Source organism: Lacerta agilis, chromosome 4 (assembly GCF_009819535.1).
Source record: "Lacerta agilis isolate rLacAgi1 chromosome 4, rLacAgi1.pri, whole genome shotgun sequence".
Taxonomy (NCBI): domain Eukaryota; kingdom Metazoa; phylum Chordata; class Lepidosauria; order Squamata; family Lacertidae; genus Lacerta; species Lacerta agilis.
The window spans coordinates 94,591,112-94,613,922 of NC_046315.1; positions in this window are offsets into that span (position 1 = coordinate 94,591,112).

Consider the following 22,811-nt stretch of genomic DNA (forward strand, 5'->3'; position numbering starts at 1 on the left):
TCATTAAAAGGTTTTTCAATTCTTCCTCACTTAATTCTTAATTCCGGTTTGGGATTCATCCAGTCCAGCCTTTCGCATGATGAATTCTGCATATAAGTTAAATAAGCAGGGAGACAATATACAGCCTTGTCGTACTCCTTTCCCAATTTTGAACCAATCAGTTGTTCCATATCCAGTTCTAACTGTAGCTTCTTGTCCCACATAGAGATTTCTCAGGAGACAAATGAGGTGATCTGGCACTCCCATTTCTTTAAGAACTTGCCATGGTTTGCTGTGGTCGACACAGTCAAATGCTTTTGCATAATCAATGAAGCAGAAGTAGATGTTTTTCTGGAACTCTCTGGCTTTCTCCATAATCCAGCGCATGTTTGCAATTTGGTCTCTGGTTCCTCTGCCCCTTCGAAATCCAGCTTGCACTTCTGGGAGTTCTCGGTCCACATACTGCTTAAGCCTGCCTTGTAGAATTTTAAGCATAACCTTGCTAGCGTGTGAAATGAGTGCAATTGTGCGGTAGTTGGAGCATTCTTTGACACTGCCCTTCTTTGGGATTGGGATGTAGACTGGTCTTCTCCAATCCTCTGGCCACTGCTGAGTTTTCCAAACTTGCTGGCATATTGAGTGCAGCACCTTAACAGCATCCTCTTTTAAAATTTTAAATAGTTCAGCTGGAATATCATCACTTCCACTGGCCTTGTTGTTAGCAAGGCTTTCTAAGGCCCATTTGACTTCACTCTCCAGGATGTCTGGCTCAAGGTCAGCAACCACATTACCTGGGGGGTATGAGACCTCCATATCTTTCTGGTATAATTCCTCTGTGTATTCTTGCCACCTCTTCTTGATGTCTTCTGCTTCTGTTAGGTCCTTTCCACTTTTGTCCTTAATTGTGGTAATCTTTGTACGAAATGTTCCTTTCATATCTCCAATTTTCTTGAATAAATCTCTGGTTTTTCCCATTCTGTTATTTTCCTCTATTTCTTTGCATTGCTCATTTAGAAAGGCCCTCTTGTCTCTCCTTGCTATTCTTTGGAAATCTGCATTCAATTTCCTGTATCTTTCACGATCTCCTTCGCATTTTGCTTGTCTTCTCTCCCCCGCTATTTTTAAGGCCTCATTGGACAGCCACTTTGCTTTCTTGCATTTCTTTTTCATTGGGATGGTTTTCGTTGCTGTCTCCTATATAATGTTACGAGCCTCCATCCACAGTTCTTCAGGTACTCTATCCACCAAATCTAAATCCTTGAACCTGTTCTTCACTTCAACTGTGTATTCATAAGGAATTTGATTTAGATTGAATCTTACTGGCCCAGTGGTTTTTCCTACTTTCTTCAGTTTAAGCTGGAATTTTGCTATAAGAAGCTGATGATCTGAGCCACAGTCAGCTCCAGGTCTTGTTTTTGCTGAGTGTATAGAGCTTCTCCATCTTTGGCTGCAGAGAATATAATCAATCTGATTTCGATGTTGCCCATCTGGTGATGTCCATGTGTAGAGTCGTCTCTTGTGTTGTTGGAAAAGAGTGTTTGTGATGACCAGCTTGTTCTCTTGACAGAACTCTATTAGCCTTTGCCCTGCTTCATTTTGATCTCCAAGACCAAACTTGCCAGTTGTTCCTTTTATCTCTTGACTCCCTACTTTAGCATTCCAATCCCCTATAATGAGAAGAACATCCTTCTTTGGTGTCATTTCTATAAGGTGTTGTAAGTCTTCATAGAATTGATCAATTTCGGTTTCTTCAGCACTGGTAGTTGGTGCATAAACTTGGATTACTGTGATGTTAAAAGGACTGCCTTGGATTCGTATCGAGATCATTCTATCATTTTTGAAGTTGCATCCCAGTACAGCTTTCGCCACTCTTTTGTTGACTATGAGGGCCACTCCATTTCTTTTACGGGATTCCTGCCCACAGTAGTAGATATGATAGTCATCCGAACTGAATTCGCCCATTCCTGTCCATTTTAGTTCACTGATGCCTAGGATGTCAATGTTTATTCTTGCCATCTCATTTTTTACCACATCCAGCTTACCAAGGTTCATGGTTCTTACATTCCAGGTTCCTATGCAATACTTTTCTTTACAGCATTGGACTTTCCTTTCGCTTCCGCTTCCAGGCATATCCGCAACTGAGCGTCCTTTCAGCTTTGGCCCAGCCGCTTCATCAGTTCTGGATCTACTTGTACTTGTCCTCCGCTCTTCCCCAGTAGCAAGTTGGACGCCTTCCGACCTGAGGGGCTCATCTTCCAGCGTCATATCTTTTATATGCCTGTTGTCTTTGTCCATGGAGTTTTCTTGGCAGGGATACTGGAGCGGCTTGCCAGTTCCTTCTCCAGGTGGATCACGTTTGGTCCAAACTCTCCGCTATGACCTGTCCATCTTGACCTGTCCATAGCTTGCCTGAGTAATTCAAGCCCCTTCGCCACGACAAGGCAGTGATCCATGAAGGGGCCACAGCGCCACACTGCACTGCGCGGGCGCCCACTCGGCCATGGCGCCTCCGGAGGGTCCCTGCGAGGAATCCCTGCAGAGAAATATTTGAGGTCAATTTGGGAGAGACAAATGGTTTCAGGACTTTTTCTGTGGGTCTCAGACAAGTGGTCTATACATTTATGTATGTGCTTGCTTGGTACATTTATGAAAATTTACTTTATATATATAAGACCTTCAAATTCTTATAACACCCCCTTACTGGGAACTCATAAGGAGGAGGTTCAGACACACACACTCATATATATTTCAAGTTAGCTCCACCCACTCTATAGGCTGTGCAGGCAAAGGACCCTCCAAACGAGAGATTCCCACCCATGAAGGGGATGTCTGTTCACACATCAGTTACAGGTAGGTAGCCATGTTGGTCTGCCATAGTCAAAACAAAATAAAATAAAGAATTCCTTCCATTAGTACCTTAGAGACCAACTAAGTTTGTTTTGGTATGAGCTTTCGTGTGCATGCACATGTGTATCTGAAGAAGTTTGCATGCACACGAAAGCTCATACCAAGAGCAAACTTAGTTGGTCTCTAAGGTGCTACTGGAAGGAATTTTTTATTTTGTTTTGTTTTGTTCATACATCAGTGTGTCTATTCAGGCCCTTCTCACATGTGCTGAATGCATGGAGAATGGTGCAGCCTGGGGGGGGTGTCCTGTGACCTCTTCATGTGTAATTTGGGCATATGGGTTGGTGTCATCTGGGGGTTCCAGTCTTACATTGCACTCCAGACCACCTACTTAAGTTAGAATCCTGTGGCCCCGTTGTCTGAGGGTCTGCTGCATCGGTACCCCCTATATTTGCCTCTGATTTTGTGTAAGAAGCACAAGCACGGGGTTGTGTGTTATTCCCAAAAGAGCTGTAACACTGTAACCCCAAACACATTTACTAGGCCATAAAATCAGCAGAATTCAGGGAGACTTACCGGTACTTCTGTGTAAACATGGGCTGGCACTATAAGACTGCAATGCTTAGCCACCTTAATGATGAGTCTCTGATTCGAATCAATAGGACTTTCACCCCAGTAAACGTGCTAAAACTGTTTTTTCCATGCGCTTTGGATTGGGGAGGAAAACGCCAGATAAATAAATGTTTTCAAATACGGTTGGAATGGGGGGATGTACCTTCTGGGAGGCAAACATAATCTAAAAATAAGTTATTGTTATGCGATTCCTTTGTGATTTTCTTCTCCTTTGTACACTATTTTTAATGCATTCCCCCTTGTGCTGTTTCTTACCTTTTGTTCTCTGTTTGTTTCATTAGTTCTAGATTGTTTATGGTTACTTGCTTTTTATTTTAACCGCATTTTCTATTCCCTGCGTCTATCCCCCTGGACAAGCATTCTTCTCTCTTCCACATTACTGCTTTCTATGTGCCAAGATTAAATACTCTTTGATCTTCTTTGCTCCCACTGATCCATTTACATCTCTTCTGTATGTTTTTCTGGTCCTTGGATTACTTTAACCCTTAAATCCCTGATTTAAGCCAAGCTCTGTTTTCAGTTATCTCTCAGAATCTGATACTTTACTTTCTGAAACTATGATTACAGAAACGGGTATGGACATCTTTTATCCACCAGTCATTTGGTATCCCAGATCACCTATACAGTTTTTCAGTGGATTATGGTGTTCCTCCATTGACAATTTCCACTGTGCCTTGTGCCAGGGAGTCCAAGAACACAGTCCTACCCCCAGTACTTATGCGACAGTAATTATGTAACACATGATGAGTGCTCCTATGTTTTGAGTCTTTGAAATGCAAGTTGGCACAAATGAAAGCAAAATTCTCTATTGTCTGATCTGCTCGGCAGTTCTGGAACTTCAGTGCAAATACAGGATTGGTGAAAATGGAGTGTAGGGATGATTTGTGGCCAGGGCTGTCTTAAGCAGCGCCGTGGTGCAAAGATCCCTCAGGCGCTTCCTCCCCCCCCCCCCGTTTCCCAGAGTTGTCAACCTTTTTTAAGGAAGGGTTCCCCAGCAGAGTTCTGGACCTTTTTTTAGGGGGCTGACACCGCCCTTACACATTATCTCTAGCAAGCCCTTAGAACAAAATAAAATGAAAAGGCAGAAGAAAATCTAATGAAGTCCTCAAGACTCATTCAAGACCCAGCAGTTCTTCTAATTCATCCTCATGGTTCAAATCACCACATATGAAAAAGTTAAAGCAATCACCAGTTTGTTGTTCTTTAAATAAATTGATAAAGACACAGAGAATGAAGTTCCCGGCCAATTTGTGTTTAAGTAATGAAAGGGTTAATTAGCTAACCTGTATATATTTACCTGAATGTATTGTTAGTCCAGAAGTATAAAAGTGCCTCTGTTAAGCTTTTCTTTATGAAACCTCTCTGTAAAGCTGTGAACTTTGATCTGCATTGTACTTCTTTCTGGCAAGCTATGACTAAGAGTCTGGAGATAACAGTAGTAGACCTTGCACAGAGAGGAACTGTTGTCTAGGTCAGAGATGGGATGGCCTTGCTGGAGTGCGCATGAACCAACTCAGGGCTAAATGTCCTTTTGCCTTATATGGACAACAGGAAATGTACAACAGGAAATGTTCCTTATGTGGACAAGAGGAAGATTCCTGCGGTGGGAAGAGAGCCAGGGAACTGTCTATAAGAACTGTCTGAAAATTGACTAGTTTTGTGCTTGGATGTCTGAACACCGCAGTACCTCTGCATGCAGAAAATAAATCTATCTCTCTCTGAAGCCAGCAGCCTCAGGTGTCTTTTCTGCTTCCATGTTTTCTCACTGGGCGCAACCGTGGGAACCCGTAGGGGCAAATAAGGCTCCAGTACAAAGCTGACGTCTTCAAATATTGTGGGGGTGGGTGGGTGGGAGTGGGTGTAAAGCAGTGACATCCTGAACCTAAAAAGGATCCAAAACTTGGGTCACAAAGGCTGCAGCCCTAACTGCACTTATCTGAGATTAAGCCCTGCTGAATCTAATAGGACTTTAAAACCCGCCCTTGTCTTTAAAGGACCTTTTGTTGGTGTTTGTTTGTTTTTAACCACTAACTGCATGGAGAGCACACTCTCAAGTCCATCCTTACCTCCGAACTGAGTCCTAATGGTAGTGCGCCCCCCGCTCAGCTTTCTCCTCCCATCGCCCCAAATCTGAATAAACCCTCCTCCACCTTTTTCCTCGATGGAAGGGGGGCGACGTTCCTGGTGCCCCTCCCCGTCCTCCCCGCCCCCTGTGCTGGGCAGCTTGAGGCTTGCTTGCCACGTGGGCTTCCTCAGCAGTCCCGCTACTGGCGGGGCAGGCATGAGGGAGAAGGCCACACGCAGATTTGCATGTCGCTGCCTCCTCCTCTCCCAGGCAGGAAGCGAGAGAGCATGGCTGGCCGTAGGAAGAGCCACTGCCACAGCCCAGCATGCCCTCGCAGCTGTTCCTGGTCGGTCCTGGACTCCCGCTGCTGGGCGCCCCTGATGGGCAGGCGCTGTGGAGCAGGACGCCACTAATCCTAATGAGTAAGATGGTTCTGTTTGTGCCAAGTTGTTCACCTCTGGAAGAAGAAAGAAAAAAAAAAACCTTGGAGAGTAGAATGGTTCCACTTTGGCCAGAATACTGGAGCAGATTGTGGAACCTTGAGTGGCTTGTACAATCAGGCACATTCAAGTCCTTCCGATGCTGAATAAATCAGTCAAAACCCTCCCACTACACTTGAGGCATCTAAGGGGAAGGTTCTATTGGAGCAGCACCATATAACACATTTTAGATAATTCCAGACTGCTCATGGCCATGCACATATCAAACCTTCAGTGCTGCGTGGAGCTGCTGTTCCCACTGACCCCTCTCCATGTATGTATCCATAACCTCTGAGGTTATGTATCCATAACCTCTGAGATGTTTTCGTCATAGTAGGCATATAGCTGGGATGAAATTTGGTAGCACTCTTCATGGGATGCAAGGGGGATAGGAACAGTCTTTGGACCTGGAGCTCAAAGGATTGTGAATGCAACCCAGTAGAAGACATTACTCCATGCCCACTTTTATAGTGCAGGTCTGTGCACGTTTGATTCAGCTCCACAGGTTAAGCAGCATTCTGGGGCAGAGTTTGTTCTGCTACAACAAAGCACCTTTTAGGTTTCCTTTTTTTTTTTTTTTAAGTTACAGAAACATATGCAGCCTTTGGCTGCCGACGCTACCTTTTTGTCCCCAGAAACTCAGCACCACCACTTCCATCTCGCACATTGACACTTCAGATTAATTGCCAGCTTTTCCCCTGCTGAACTCAGCCAGCAAGCCACTTATGACTCCAGCAGATGTTTCTGCACTTCTAGCAAGCTAAAAAAGTTTATGTTCCCTTCCGTTTCCTTCTGCATTGACAAATTAACTCCACTGCAACAGAAAAAAATTAAAGGGATGGGGGAGGAGAGAGAGAACCACCAAAACTTATAGCAAAGAAATAACTAGTTACCAAATTAATTTGAATAATGACCCTGTTAACTCCTCACTTCTATCCAAGCGGGAGGGCTGGAGTCCAAGCTGAGAATAGACAGAGACCCAAACTGACCCAGTAAGAGGAAGGAAAACAAACACCACATTCTTCAACTGAATGCTTCTTCAATTAGTCTGCTTTAGAATTAGGTTTGGTTAACTGGGCTTCAACCACCACTTTTTTTTTTAATAAAAGGAAAATAACCTAGTTAAATTCAGGCCCAGTCCTGACCCTGTCAAGCTGCTTATGACATAGTCTGAATCTTTCTCCTAGCCCCCCTTGAGCCCCCAATCACACCCTGTGAGTCTCCCATGTCATAATATCCCAGACTTCCTTACCTGATGTTGCAGGAGCACCAGTGGCAACTGTTCCTGCAGCAGGTAAGGAAGGAAGATTGTCTCTCTCTCACCCACCAAGCTTGCCATCTTCTTCCCTGGTGCTCTATAATATGATAGGAACACAGAGAGAAGGAAAAAGGCGACCCTACCTGCAGAATTGCAATCAGTAGGTGGATGGGAGGAGTGTATTGGGGGGTAGCCGTTCTCTGGACTAAAGTGGTAAATATATCTTCCAACTGGCTCACGGTACACAGAAGAATGCTGTTCTGTGATGAGGCTGGGGAACCTGCAGAACTGAATTGTCTGCTTTCAGCCTTGAAGGGGTTAATTAGCTAACCTGTATATATTTACCTGAATGTACTGTTAGTCCAGAAGTATTAAAAAACTCTTTCTTATGGAGGCTTTTGCTGTGAACTTTGATCTGCATTGCACTCCTTACTGTGTAAGCTATGACTAAGAGTCTGGAGATAACAGTAGAAGATCAACCTTGCACAGAGAGGAACTGTCTAGGTCAGATAGGATAGGAGATATTTGAATTTTTGTTTTATTAGCAGCAGTCTAAGTGAAAGAAGACGTTGGAAATGATTTGATATAAGAAGTAATATGTTATGTTATAAAGTTGTATTATTAATTATTACGAAGTAATATTTGGAATAGATTTGATGTAAAATAAGAAGTGATAGAGTATCTTGGAGTAAAAATAAGATTTTAAGAAGTTTGTTTAATTTAGATTTTTTAATGATTTAATTTTAGAGATGAGAAGTTACTAAAGTAAATTAGATTTGGAACCAAAGGGGAGAAAACGGGGGAAGTCACTAAGTAGTGATGTGAACAAGAAAAGTTTTTTTTTTTTTTTTGTATAAACAAGAATAAGAATTTTTGGTGTATTTTGTTTTGTTGTGGTTCGAGTGTGGGGTTTGTGTTTGGGTGTGTTGTGTATGTGTATGTGTTATATTGTTCTTTGTTTTGAAAAAAACCCAATAAATTCTTTAAAAAAAAAAAGGATGGCCTTGCTGGAGTGCGCATGAACCAACTCAGGGCTAAATGTCCTTTTGCCTCATATGTACAACAGGAAATGTTCCTTATATGGGCAAGGATGGACAAGGACAAGATTCCTGGGGTGGGAAGATGAGCCAGGGAACTGTCTATAAGAACTGTCTGAAAACTGACTTTTTTGTACTTGCTTGGATGTCTGAACACCACAAGTGCCTCTGCATGCAGAAATAAATCTTTCTGTCTCTGAAGCCAGCAGCCTCAGTGTCCATTGACTGCTTCCATTTTTTCACCGGGCGCAACTTGAGGAACCCCGTTGGGGCAAATAAGGCTCCAGCCTAACTTTAGTTGTATCTTCACGACCATCAAAGAAGATGCAGTCAATTTCACCCTTCTTTTTCTTTTCTTTTCTTCTTTCTTTCTTTTAGCTTTTATGTTTGATATCTGATGTTGACTTAGTGCATATTTTTTCCCTTTGTTTTTCAAGCTTTAATAAAAATGGTTTCTTTTAAGAAAGGAAGGAGGAGGAACAGGGGTGGGAGAAATCGTTGGGCACTGTTGTTAACAAGAATACAACCAAGAAAGTATTGTTTATTCAGAAACCACATGCTTATGTACTAAACTTCAAATAAAACAGTTTGTTCCAATATTCTCCTTGACTGAACTGAGTGAAGTAAATACCAGACAGACTGGTTGGTGGCAGCGGTTAATTAATAAAGTGGTGAGTGCAGGTATCAACGGACCGTTAAACGTCTGTGGGACCTGTGCAGGTTGAGCGGACCGCCACAAGTCACATATTCTGACAAATATCATCAAATTCCTGACCTAGGGATTTCATAACATTTCCTTGGGCCCTCTTGACTTTATCGTGATCTACTACAAATGTCTCGTCTTCTTCAGTAATCAAGCCGGCATAAATACAGACGGTAATGGTGATGGCAGCTGCAGCCAGCACTATCTCTGAGGTTTTGCCTAGTAACATTATGTATGTATGTCTTCTACTCTTTTTTCATATATTTGAAGTGGAATGCGTACTTGGTTTTCCTAATGTCAATTCATAACTTCCACCATTTCAATCTTGGGCATCAGCTATTTGTTCTTTATTTTCATCAGCAGAGAAAATTATTTCATTTCTTGGCATTGAAGCATTCTGCTTACTTTTCTTCAAGGCTTCTTCTCAAGGCTTTTTCTTTCGTCTTCTTGCTTTTTGACATGTCTGCTACGCTCAGGCATATATCATATAACTGTAGTGCTTGGCAGTCATTTTTAATTATTTTTATGCAATATTACCACATTTTTCCACAAAAAATAAATTAAAATTATTGAAAATTCCACTAAAACATTAAAGTCAATATTTTAATGTGGTTATTTATCAAGAAAAACTGAATTATATTAATTTAACCCAAATATCTTTTGAATTCCCAAGTCACGTTACAACTTTTTAGCACCCCTCATTTTTTAAATTGGAAATATTCAAGAAGGAAAGGAAAGGAATCAAGATGTTCAAAAACTAGTTACTCCAGACTAATTTCAAACTAGTTACTCCAGACTAATTTCAGAACAGTGCCCCCCCCCCAAAGCATGACAATTGCAAACAGTATCCTTGCCTGGCAAGAAATACCGTATTTACCTGAGTGTAATGCACCATCGAATCTAATGCACACCTCAATTTTCAGAACCTTGAAACCAAAAACAGTATTTACTGGCGAATGTGCCATCGAATCTAATGTGCGCCTTAATTTTTGTAGCATAATTTGGCCCAAAAAGGTGTGCATTAGTTTCAAGTAAATCAAGAGGTTGAAGTGCCTAGTGAAAACCAACAGCTAGCAGAATTAGTCCTCTCCAAGCCCTATTGAGCCCACTGTTATCATAAATGGGGTCTACACAGTTATATTTATAGTAAAGGTCGAAAGGCCATAACAGGCTATTTTCTAGTAGTGTGACATGCAAACATGTTCACAGACAACCGTCTCACATTCAAGTTTGTTTGTTTTTTAAACACATTGCTGCATACTCATGTTTTCGATCAACCCGGGAAGAAGAGAATGAGAAGTTGTTTGCACAAGGAAACCTCTTCCCTCAGTACATAATCCATAATATATTGAACATCACATAATCCCTGGTTTAGAATAATAAAACACATGTCTTTTCGAAGCAGCCATAGCAGTCCTTCTGGGAAAAAATAAATGAATAAGTAGAACCACACAAGACTAGCAAATCAAGTACTTTGTCCTCAAGGAAAACAACCTTTGACCAATCATTTTAGAATCATTTCTAAATTGTGGTAATTTCTTTCTTTCATGGGATATTTGTTTGAAGTCACTGAATTTGCCCCTTGGCTTATTCCCCCCCCCCATTCATTGCTATCCAAAAATGGAAACCTCGGTAGAATCAGTTATTAAACTTTGTGTTTGTATATGAGCAGTGCCTCAGACGAGCACTTGGCTGCCAACCAGACTAATAGCATCACAGTATCCAAATATTAATGATCTGAGATATTATTTAGTTGTAAAAGAAGCCTTTGAGACATTAGTTCCCCAATAACCAATTGCAAAATAATGCCCCCCCACACACATTTTCTCTAAATGGATCCTAAACTCTCCATTTGTGAACAGTGATTTTTCTGACAATCAACTGCATGGGAATGCAGGCAGCCCTATTTGGGGACGTTTTTAATATCTAACGCTGTATTGTTTTAACATTCATTTGGGAGCCGCCCAGAGTGGCTGGGGAAGCTCAGCCAGATGGGCGGGGTACAAATAAATAATAATAATAATAATAATAATAATAATAATTACACAGGTGAGATTGTAGCCCCAGGTAACACAATATTAACTTATATTTAGGCAAAGGGGCACACTGTTTCTCCCACTCCCGACAATGGATGATATGTCATTATTTGGAAAACCAGTGTTTGTTTGAGACAAATACCCTTAATAGTGTGAAAGTGTTTTGGTTTTGGAGCAGAAAATCAAGCCTATGTGTGCATCCTGGGGCTTTATGCTATGAGCATCAAGGGCTAGGCTTGTTGTTTAAATATACAGAGAAGAAACATGTTAATCCCATAGCAGTTTAATGTGATATCAAAGTCATGAACCTCCTCTTTCTAAAATGTGCGAAACTGCCTTGAGCCTAAACTGAAAAAGTTGAATGTTTCTGGATCTCACAGCTGAAACCCTGCGAAGTGAAGCATCATCAAAGGTTTCTGAGGAGGGCTACCTTAGGAATATGTGAAACCATTCCTTCTCTTTTTGTGCAGTAATCCATCTCTCCATGCTTTCAGAAAATCACAGGAAGTCAATGGAGTGCCTTTGAAAGCTACATGTGTTCAAATAACCTGTGCCTGCGGAGCTTTTACACCCATGCCTTCAAAAAGCTCTTGCATCAACTCACACACATTATAACAGTGGGTAGGCTCATGCCTGTCTGCCAGTTATGCTTATGGAATATGTGTTCAAATGGCCATTGGAAGGCTTATCCAACTGACAGCAAGGCATTACTGGTAGGCACCTACACACATGTGCATTTTAAAGTAAAGTAAAGGTAAAGGGACCCCTGACCATCAGGTCCAGTCGTGTCCGACTCTGGGGTTGCAGCGCTCATCTCGCTCTATAGGCCGAGGGAGCTGGCGTTTGTCCGCAGACAGCTTCTGGGTCATGTGGCCAGCATGACTAAGCCACTTCTGGCAAACCAGAGCAGCACACGGAAACGCCGTTTACCTTCCCGCCGGAGTGGTCCCTATTTATCTACTTGCACTTTGATGTGCTTTCGAACTGCTAGGTGGGCAGGAGCAGGGACCGAGCAACCAGAGCTCACCCCATGGCAGGGATTTGAACTGCCGACCTTCTGATCAGCAAGCCCTAGGCTCTGTGGTTTAACCCACAGCGCCACCTGGGTCCCTTGTGCATTTTATTATTCCTCTATTTTCCTCTGTTCCACAACATGATTGTACAAGAGTTTGTACATCTACCCCGATCCCCCCTGTGGAAAATAAAAACCAGACAGAGTTGAACTATTCAGAAGCTTCACGATAAATGCCCACACCAATGGAACAACAGTATGCACACCAGAAATAAACCATAGAAATTTACTGCAATCCTCCTAAACTTGATAGCCTGGATAGTTCAGTTGGTTAGAGTGTGGTTCTGATAAAACCAAGGTCGCAGGTTTGATCCCCATATGGGACAGCTGCATATTCCTGCATTGCTGCAAATTCCTGCACCGCAGGGGGTTGGACTAGATGAACCTCAGGATCCCTTCCAACTCAACAATTCTATGACTTCTACTAGTTACAAAGTGGTATAGCTTCATCCAGCACCAGCTTGAGTTCTAGCTCCTCTCTAAACCACCTTTTATGGGATTTCAAGAGGAAGAAAGAAAAAAGCAATGCAAGTAAACCATCACATATTTACACATGTTATCATCATCTGCAGAGATTATTGCAGGTATGAGGTGTTCGGGTTGCAGAAAACAAACAGTTTCTCTCTAAGTTTTGTACTGCTCTCAACTAGAGATGAGACGTCATGCCCTGGTGGAGCCCTGTTCTTCCTGCAGGGTCAAAGTCTGGGGTGGGGAGAAAGAGAGAAAAAAGAAAGACCCGAGTCTCTGCTGGAGGTGAGGAGAAATTTGATTCAATTCATGTTTAAAGGCAAATCTACATGATCCACATTTCCCAAACTGAAACACAGCCATCTTTCGAAATCCACACTTTCGAGAGCCAGTGTGGTGTAGTGGTTAAGAGTGGTAGACTTGTAATCTGGTGAACCGGGTTCGCGTCTCCACTCCTCCACATGCAGCTGCTGGGTGACTTTGGGTTAGTCACACTTCTTTGAAGTCTCTCAGCCCCACAGAGTGTTTGTTGTGGGGGAACGAGGGAAAGGAGAATGTTAGCCGCTTTGAGACTCCTTCGGGTAGTGAAAAGCGGGATATCAAATCCAAACTCTTCTTCTCTTCTACTTCTTTGAATTTTGTACTGTGGCTCTCCAGGCAAGTAATGTGAAGAAAAATTCTTTACCAGGGCAAAATGTGCATAAAAATGCATATATCGATTAAAATAACATGCAAAAATGCATTAGATTAGGGCGAAATGCATTGAGAAAATGTGTTAGGCAAAGCTGTACACAAAAATGTGTAATTAGAAGACACTCGCAATAAAATGCTAAGAAATTTTCACTGATGTGGAAATGTGGAGTCCTGAGTTTAAGACCGGCAAAAATAGGAAATGAGAGAAGCTGACAGTTCCACCCATTTCTATTCTCTTCATGAATGGTCCTAGGTGGATGTCTGAAGAAAGGGCAGGACAAGCTCATGGGTTGGAAAGGTAAGCTGAGGTTTGTTTTCCAAAAGCAGCCAGTGGGTACAAAGAAGAAAAAAGCAGAGGGGCTGGCAAGACCAAGGAACCAAGAAAGGTTTGCAGGGCCAGGAAGGAGTGTGGGAACAGTCAATGACAGAGCAAGAAGCAGAGTCTGTGAGATGCACCTACTAGATGCAGTCTTAATATACACTGCCTGCTACTTCTTGCTTTAAATTCTTATTCATTGCTCAGAAATGTGACCTATTCATTTATTGTTCATAAAATATGTAACAGAAAGGAGAAACTTTTTAGGAACAGAGGAAAAGAGAGGGATAACCATGTGGGTAGAACAAGGCAAAGATCTGAAAGCTACATGGCTTCAAGGAGCCCTAAAAACCTGCAGTGGCTCAAGAAGTGGGCTCCTTGACTAGCTTCGCAAAGAACCATCACTTGAATCTACTCTTTGCTGAGACCATAACAAAGGACCATAATAATAATAATAATAATAATAATAATAATAATAATAATAATAATAATAATTTTATTTATACCCCGCCCTTCCCAGCCAGAAAACCAGGCTCAGGGCGGCTAACATCAATTAAAATCACAGCAAGAAACATAAAAACGATCAATTTAAAATAACAGATTAAAATACAAATTTAAAAATTCAATTAAAACTGCAGGTCTCAATTTCAAAATATCCCACCAATAAAAGATGAAGCATAAATATTAAACAGAAACCAACCCAAAGGCCAGGTGGAACAGCTCCGTCTTGCAGGCCCTGCGGAAAGATGCCAAATCCTGCAGGGCCCTGGTCTCCCGTGATAGGCTGTTCCACCAAGTCGGGGCCAATATTGAGAAGGCCCTGGCCCTAGTTGAGGCCAACCTAACGTCTTTGTTGCTCGGGACCTCCAAAAGATTATTATTTGAGGACCTTAAGGTCCTACATGGGACATACCAGGAGAGGCGGTCCCTTAAATACGAGGGTCCTAAACCGCATAGGGCTTTAAAGGTCAAAACCAGCACCTTAAACCTGATCCTGTACTCCACCGGGAGCCAGTGCAGCTGGTAAAGCACTGGATGAATGTGGTCCCGTGGCAAAGACCCGGTAAGGAGCCTCGCCGCGGCATTCTGCACCCGCTGGAGTTTCTGGGTCAGTTTTAGGGGCAGCCCCGCGTAGAGCGAGTTACAATAGTCAAGTCTGGAGGTGACCGTCGCATGGATCACTGTGGCCAGATCAGATAATAAAGGACCACTGACCATAATAAAGGACCGTTAATCAGTTTTGCAACTCCCAATTCAGCCAGATCCATAGCCCAAGCTGGGGATCACCCATTCATAAGGGGTGAATTGAGCCCACCATAGTGAAGTAACCAAGGTTCTGTTCAAGAAGACCTGAGCTCTACTGTTGTTGGAGCAGAGATGGCAAGAGGACAAGCTACCTACTTGAATTGTTGGCTTCCTCCGGCATGCATTGAGCCAGCCAGAACTGTTCCAGAAATAACAAAAGCAGGCATGCCAATTCTGGTGCTGATTCAATAGCCCTCCCAGACTGCTATCATGGGAAGAGCTTTGGCTGGAATACAAATAGGCTGTCCAACAGAAGGAACTATCGCCAGGTCATTTTCACAACTGCCCTTGAATGACATTGCAACTCATCGAAATTCATCTAATGGCGAACCGCCTCCTTCTCCCACAAATCCTAGTCCCCAAACCACCTCTTTCTTCTGTGAATGCTTTGGCAGAATTGCTGAAGTCCACATCTCCAAATGAAATAACGTTTAAGTACGTGCATCTGAATTTGCTTGATTCAGCACTTGTCACCATGTAACTTCCACCCATTCCCTCCCTTTCCCCCCTCCCTCCCTTTCCCCCCTCCCGTGCCTCAATTTATATTGTAAGCTCTACAGGAAGGAATAATTTTGCCTGAATTAGCCTTTGATTTGTGTAATATTTCACTATCCTCATACAAGTAGTGCTTCTCGGTCTAAAGTTGACCCACTTGTATACTAAATGCAACACCATGGTTAGTAGTATTTTTGTAACATTCATGGCTGTGTGTTTGTTCCTAGCAAGGCCATTTGATGTTTCAATAAATCTATTTCGTGAAAATTTGTACTTCTATTCACGAATGGAACTTATCCATCCTTAAAGAAATCAGCCCTGAGTGCTCACTGGAAGGACAGATCCTGAAGGTAAAGGTAAAGGGACCCCTGAGTCCTGTCCGACTCTGGGGTTGCGGCGCTCATCTCACGTTACTGGCCGAGGGAGCCAGCGTACAGCTTCCGGGTCATATGGTCAGCATGACAAAGCCGCTTCTGGCAAACCAGAGCAGCACACGGAAACGCTGTTTACCTTCCCGCCGGAGTGATACCTATTTATCTACTTGCAGTTTTGACGTGCTTTCGAACTGCAAGGTGGGCAGGAGCTGGGACCAAGCAACGGGAGCTCACCCCATCGCGGGGATTCAAACTGCCGACCTTCTGATCAGCAAGCCCTAGGCTCTGTGGTTTAACCCACAGCGCCACCTGCGTCCCTTCTAGGGCTACCTAGGTTGCCCTATTTTGAAGTGGGGGGAAAGAGGAAACATTTTAACTATGGATTGCTATGATGACTCTCATTTTACATACCCATGAAAAAGAGGACATGTCCTGGAAAAAGAGGGCAGATGACAACGCTAGCCGCTACCATCTCATCTGTATTGTCAGACAAAGCAGCTTGGGCAGAAGCAGGGGCAGGTAGACCTCTACACCAGCTTGGACCGCTTGGGTACCTCATGATCCAGTAGATCCCAGGCCAGTTCATCCCCTCTCCCTCTCTGCCCACAGAATGCCACATTGGGGGGCATTTCGCTGGCTGACCCCACATTGAGCTTGTGGAAGGGGAGGTCTGCATCACTCCATGACTGGTGGCTAGTAGGGCAGCAGCAAGGCTGGGTGGGTGGAGGGATACCTCTGTCCTATCCAATACCCACCCCACACCCCAGATGGTGAAAAGGGGAAGCTAGATTCCTCCACTATACTGTTAAATATTACTCCCCACATTTAAGACTAGCATGAAGGTGACTTTCCACAAGAGACATCATTGGTGTAAAATGCCCTCTTTCTTAACTAGCAACCCATAGTTGTGATATATAGATTTTTAAGGAGCAAAATATTTTCAAAATCAATTTGTTTTTTCAAGCATTCTACCCACTGCTCATTGGTTGAAGGTTTCAGCAGATATCTGGTATATTTCATCTTTGGTTCCATGAAATAAACATCTGACAACTTGATTAACTTCTACATGCTTCTCCCCCGACACACACACACACACACACACACACCAGATATGAACTGTTGGTATTTCTGAAAGTATACCGTTTTGTACACAACATCCATATGCAAATCAAGGAGGAGCCAAATCACATCTTCTAAAATATATTGAACCCAAAATTAATCAAGATATTGCCTCCTTGGGGTCATTTGTGCATTACATATTTTTCTTCAAACAGCAGCATGAGTAAATTATGTATTTACTCTTGCATATTAAAACATTGCCATTTGGGAACTCTTTCCCTGATCCAAGGTTGAATACCTTCATCAAAAAAAGAAGAGCTGTTTCCCTCCTCCCTCTCCTTTAAATATAATAATGATGACTGCAGAGCTAGCATGAAGGCAGCAAACATCAAGGTCTATCAGGGGTTCATCCACACTTCCTTTTGCGTCTCCATTTCTAGAACGGATCCTGGATTTCCAGGTCTGTGTCTGTGCGTTGTGTCTGACCGGGGAAACCTACGTTTCACCATTGAAATGGAGGAAATGTCAATGCACAGAAAATCCAGTTGCCATTTGCTCCCATTCAGCAATAAAGCATAGGTTTCCCCGGGGAAAGCGCTAGGACCAAAAAATAAATTAAAAAATCCTAGAACATGGAGCTGGAAATCTGGGATCTGTGCCTAAAAAAGCAGAACAAAAGGAAGGGATTTTTTTGAAACCTTAATTAAAATATGGCTTTTAAAAGCAGGGGAAGGAGATGTTGCATCTTCTTTCCCCCTTCTGACGGAGAGCAGGGGGACAAATTCTGCAGATTGCTCCTTCACAACCAGCTTCCAATTGCAAAGGAGCACCTTGCACCTTTCAGGATCAAGGCCTCCATGCAACAACTGCTCTGCAGAGGCATCTATTTTGCATGAGATCAGACAGGAAGGAGAGTCAGGTCATACTGGGCTCCACCTTCTCCTGGGAAGACACAGCTGGCAGTCAGGTGGGTCTCAGCCTTTCCATGGGTAGCCCAATGCATGCATCTCCTTCCTGCCTGAGGCCCTGCTCCCATGACAGCCATGTATCCCTTTTGGTCATCCAACATGATCAACCTGATTCTTTTGAGGCCCAGATCCATCCAAAGAGGTCTGACTTTGCTTGGGATTTGGGCCTCAGCCAAATTCAGTGCACAAGCCTAGCAGTATGACGCAAGGTAAAGGTAAAGGGACCCCTGACAATTAGGTCCAGCCGTGTCTGACTCTGGGGTTGCGGCGCTCATCTCGCTTTACTGGCCGAGGGAGCCGGCGTACAGCTTCCGGGTCATGTGGCCAGCATGACTAAGACGCTTCTGGCGAACCAGAGCAGCGCACGGAAATGCCGTTTACCTTCCCGCCGGAGTGGTACCTATTTATTTACTTGTACTGCGTGCTTTCAAACTGCTAGGTTGGCAAGAGCAGGGACTGAGCAACAGGAGCTCACCCTGTCACGGGGATTCGAACCGCCGACCTTCTGATTGGCAGGCCCTAGGCTCTGTGGTTTAACCCACAGCGCCACCCGCAGTATGATGTGTGATTACATAAATAGGAAGTAAACTTCCACCACCTTCAAATATCTCCACTCACCAACCATCCAAACAGGAGATAGATGCTCTGCTTTTGTAAATAGAAGAAATTTAGCAAAGGTGTCTGTTGCTCCCATTTCCTTGATTTCTAGAAGACGTGTGTATGTTCTACTAACTTAATAGAACAGTTATATTTACATATAAGGGCTGCCTCAATCCGTCCCAATCTTCTTGGTTAATTGTATTGTCTCTGTTATAAATTCCTTATGCATTTAACTAATTTTTATTTAGCAGTTGGAATCCTAGGTGCTTATTTATTTATTTGGCTCCATTACCACACTATTGATGGATGAATCTTTACTTTAGTGCTTGCCAACCTAAACTTCTCCAGGTCAGGCTAAAATCTGCGGTCTGAAAGTTGGATTTTAACACGTATAACCCTGTTGCTCGTCAGCCAAACAGATTTGGAAAGTCCCTTGCCTTACTGACCCGTCCATTTAATTAACTTGAATAGCTCCCATTAATCAGTGGGTTTCACCCCAAGCAGCTGAAGACACAAAGGGAAGCCAACGGTGCATTCATTACATTCATCACAGAAAAATGTATTGGCAACAGTGTCATTAATAAGTATTTGAATTGCAGGCATTATTACTGAATGCATAATTATTATGCATTATTATTTGAGCTGGATTATTATCCACTTTCTGGTACTTTGGTAAAGGACTCAAATTGAGGTTTTCGAAATGGCCATGAGTTGATATGCCTCCACTCCCTCCCCTGCCATTGCTTCACCTAAAGGTCTCTGAGTTAAACACATTGGTAAAGGAAAGAGAGGGAGGGTAGCCTGGCGAAAGACATGCCAAACCCAAGGTTAAAGCATAAATTATGCCCAAGGCTGGTTTAAATTAACCTGCCCTCTTATCTCAGCTGTTTGCGGCAGAGCATATGCAAGATATAATTTCATTGCAGCGAATGTCATCTATAGAAGGGAAATCGGACCCTCCTAGTCTAAACAAGGTCAGTAGTTAAGGAAAAGGCGGCTGCTCTCATTAGAAAGTGGTGGACCCAAGGGCTTGACTAAATTGCCTCAAAAGTGCAAAGGTTAATAACATCCCTCCTTTCCTCAGCTGAAGAATTTACAAAGGGAAGAGGGCTGATTTCAAAATAGACCAGCACCCTGGTTGTTATATTTATTTTCCTGGGAAAAGAAACATAAACTTTTCTTTGCAGATAACTAACAGGCAACCCTCAACACCCATTACGTGAATGTGAAACTTCTGGTGGTGGGGAGATGCAAAGTCATGTTGTGTAGTGCAGGGATTCTTTGCTGGAGCCTCCCGCGTGCAGGACTAGGTCAACTGCACACGGGATACCAGTTGCCGGGGATCTGCGGCCAGCGCCTCACGTGCGTTCCTGCACGGGCGCCGGCCAAGCCTGAGAACGGGACGGCCGATAATTCCGGAGCTTAAACTCACACCGCGCCGTTGTCCGCCAGGCTAAATCTGAAGGGTGCGTGAGTAGTTCGGATAAAAAGTGCCTCGTAAAAGTACCTGCGAGCACTTGCGACCTACTAAGTTGTTCCCTTAAGTAATGTACCCAAATAAAAGGTGGCCAAAACTACGGCCAGGCAAAAGCGCCCATAGACTACGAAAAATTAAATTGAGACAAAATAAAGACAGACAATCACTGTTTCTTTAGATGGCTTTGGCTGACCCGCATGGGCTATTACTTTTCTCTATGCCTCAACTGTTCTAAGACTACCTAGGCTAGCTGACTCTGAACCGCCAATTCTTCCGCGAGTTCTAGGCTAACTAAAACTAAAGCTAGCTAAAGCCTAAACCGCCAATTCTTCCGCAAGCTAACCTCTCTACCTCCTGCACGCGCTTCCAACCCAACCAACCCAACCAACCCGTTCCCCAAAACCCCAACTATCTACATCTGAATCATCCAAACCCTAACTCTGACTGTCCGCCTAAAACGGGGAGCCGCAGCCTTTTATTGACAACCAAGAAGCAACGTCATGATCAATATTTTTACCAATCAGAACGCTGTTGCTGCCCTTAAAAAAGGCGGGAAGCAGATTAACTGATCATTAACAAGTTCAAACCTTTGGAACCAAAAAGTCTAAGCGGAGGGATCACAGTGGCAAGACGCCTACTGAGCCCTGCTTTCGCTTTCACTTCTACACGGAAGAACACGTTAAATAGTACACATAATTGACATTAACTTAATACAAATAATCGCGGGTTCAAAGAAACCCACGGAGTGTATTCCCACAGTGTAGAGCACCCAGGTCGGCCTGGCCCATCAGCAGACTGAGGCAGAAGGCCAACAGCAGGTGTAGCCAAGAGCCAGGGACAGGCCGAGTCCATTAATTCTAGTTTTGCCGCCATCATCCTCCCGGGTGGGTTCTACAAAGGCAACATGGAGCCCCTAGGCTGGTTGTAAGCAGGAAGGCTGACAGGTGGGGGGCTGGCTGAGGGCAGATTAATGCCGGTGTGGCAGCACCCCAGTTGCTCTAGGGTGGCCAACCTCCAGGGGAAGTTAACAGAATTCTAGATGGCATAACTTCAGGCGATGGTTGGCAGAGAATGGTTACAGCTGAAGGCTCAAGCAAGCAAAGCAGACATGCACACCGACGGAGCTCACCACAAACAGCACACCGGACAGAAAAGTTTAGCGCAGTGCTCTCCGCGCCGTGTTAGCTGTCAACTTCCCTGTGATCATTGGATGAATGGCAGTATACACATCTAATAAATAATAATATATAGCTTCAGGGGCGTAGCAAGGTAAATTGGTACCTGGGGGCAAAAAAAATAAAATAAAAAAATTGTCACACACACACACACACACACACCCCAGGCATGGGAAGGTCAGGTGGTACCCAGTGCGGAAAATTTATTGTCAACCTCCCCGTTGATTCTCCCCCACCCCGCAAAAATGGTTTTACGTTATTTCATATTTTCTTACAAAGGAATAATAACAAGTAATAATAATAATAATAACTTTTATTTATATCCGGCCTTCCCCGGCCGAAGTCGGGCTCAGGGTGGCTAACATCAGATACATAACATTGGTATAAAATCAAACAATAATTAAATTACCTCCTAAAAACATCTCAAAATCAAATTAAAGTCTAATTAGGTGGCTTTCCACAGGGTTAGGGTTGGGAACAGTAAGTATTCTCTGAACTGAAATTTCACCCTTCACGACATAGGAAAACAGCCAAGTGAACAGCTGTTTTGGTGGAGGAGGGTCAAGATATTAACCGATATGCATGAAATTTCATATATAGCTATATAATCCCTAGTATAGTAAGATAAGACATTCGGAGCAGGCATTAATTTTTTTTTAAAAAAAAAATCATTTTTTTTTAAAAAAAATTGTTACTTGATAATCTGTCACCCCCTCCATTATGGAACACGGGGCGTACTGCCCCCTCGCGCGCCCCCTTGCTACGCCCCTGGATAGCTTTTCTACAGGCTGGTACTTTTTATGAGCGTAAACACTAAAAACACTAGTCTCTCCATGGACAATCTCAAGTGGCTCCATCCAGAATTTTTATCAGCTCAGCACAGCAGTAGTCAATCCGGTGTTGATGCACAGGGAGTGGGCACTGTGTGGGCAATGGGCAGAGCCAATCCTCTCATCCTGTAGCTGCACCCACTGACGTCCCCCTCTTAGTGACTGGCAAAGACCCAACACTGGAAAGCTGCCCCATCCCACTGTATCCTGCTGCCTCAGTCTATCGCCATATTTTGCGCAACACATAAAACAACCTCCCCCCTCCCCACTTTCCTCAGTCACACCATTCCCTCCTGTGGGAATACGTTCCGACGCCTCCCGCGCGCAGCCGCTGTCGTGCCGATCCCTCCGTGCTGCCGTGCACAGGAGAAGGAGGAGAGAAAGAAGATCCGGCCGGGATCACGGAGCTGGAGTTGAGTTCCCTCCGCTCCAGGAAAAGCATGCCAGGAACCCCCAGATTAACGGTCCCTGAGACTATTTCCCACCCGGAAGGGCTTGTTATGCTTAGTTGTTATTGGTTGTTATTATGCTGATGTCATTATACAAATCCCTAATAAATAGCCCCTGCCTCCGTGAGAGGGAAGGAGAGCTCACTTGCTACCATTGAGTGCACTACAAGCTACGACTGCAGTCCTTTTATTTTCGGCCACCTTCTGCTGCTTCGGCCGCCTTTGCTGCTTTAACTGCCTTTCGCTTCTTCAACCCTGAACCTCCTACCATCTCTCCAAAATCTCACGACCTTCTAGAATTGTTGGAGCAGGTTACTCCAACACCCTCCCCCCCGAATGTTAGACATCCGTATCCCAACATAGAATGTGCTGCAGCTTCTGTGCACAAGAGACAGACAGCGAGAGGAGAGAGAAGGGGAGTTTGTGAGACCAAGATTCACTATTGCTCGTGCACAGACCGTGCTAACCTGCGGTCCAAAACAGTTTGTTTGTT